We start from the raw sequence: 991 nt of genomic DNA on the forward strand, positions 1-991 counted from the left end.
GGGAGCACGTGCCGCTGGCGGCGGGAGGCAGGAGAGGCTCCGCTCCGCTCCTGCGCTGCCGCTGCCCCCGCTTGCCTTGGCAGCGGGTTTTGGCGAGGTCGCGTGGCCTCCTCGTTGCCAAGCGGCGCTTTCAAATAAGCCGGGCGGGATACAGGGCGCTTCTGAACGGTGAAGGTGACCGTGTGCGGTGCCCGGGACTGCTGCGTTCTTCAGGTCGGTAATCTTGATGCGGGKTGGAGAGCTGCCTTTGAATGCCTCGCGTGGCCCCTTCAGCGTATACAGGAATGAGAGTGACCGGCCCTGTCCCCTACCCCAACTTACAAGTCTTCTGTGCCAGCAGCAGGGCTGGCTTTATGTGCAAAACAGGTGAACCAGGCAATAAGGAGTTTTTACGGAGCATCTTGGATGTGAGAGTCTCTTTCTAACCCAAAAGAACACTATTTACTAGTCTCCCCTAGGTAAGGTTTGCTCCGTGTCACGGATTTGATCTTCGCAGAGCTGTCATATAGCGTATACAGTAACTTGCTAGCTGTTTGGTTCCAACTCTAGGCAACAGCCGAACTTCTGTAGYGTGATGTTGAATTGCACCTGTGTTAAAGCTTGACCCTTGGGCACACCGAGGGTCGGTATATACTTGGCCACTGTTGTGGAGTGCTGGGTGCTGCCTGTGTGCAACGTTATCCTAAACCAGTGTGTTAACAGTGGGTAGAAGGAGTTGAACTCTTAAAGTCTAAGTGCAAGTAAGGGCTATTTCCCTCCTCCGTGGTTTCAGTTGTGCTGTCATATGGGACAGCGGTTAAGTCAGGGAGAGCTAAGTCTACTGAGRGTGATAAATAAGAGCCAGTTCACATGTGCCTTATTGGAGTCCATTTCTGTTACATCTCTAAAGGGGTTTGCACTTCCTTTGGAAGACTTTTAGGAGCTTACAAATAGGAAAACTTTAAAAATGACTTGGAGGATATATGTGATTATGTGATCTAATCCCTAATGT

The sequence above is a fragment of the Apteryx rowi genome, unplaced genomic scaffold, assembly GCF_003343035.1.
Source record: "Apteryx rowi isolate R43461 unplaced genomic scaffold, aptRow1 scaffold_572, whole genome shotgun sequence".
Lineage (NCBI taxonomy): Eukaryota > Metazoa > Chordata > Aves > Apterygiformes > Apterygidae > Apteryx > Apteryx rowi.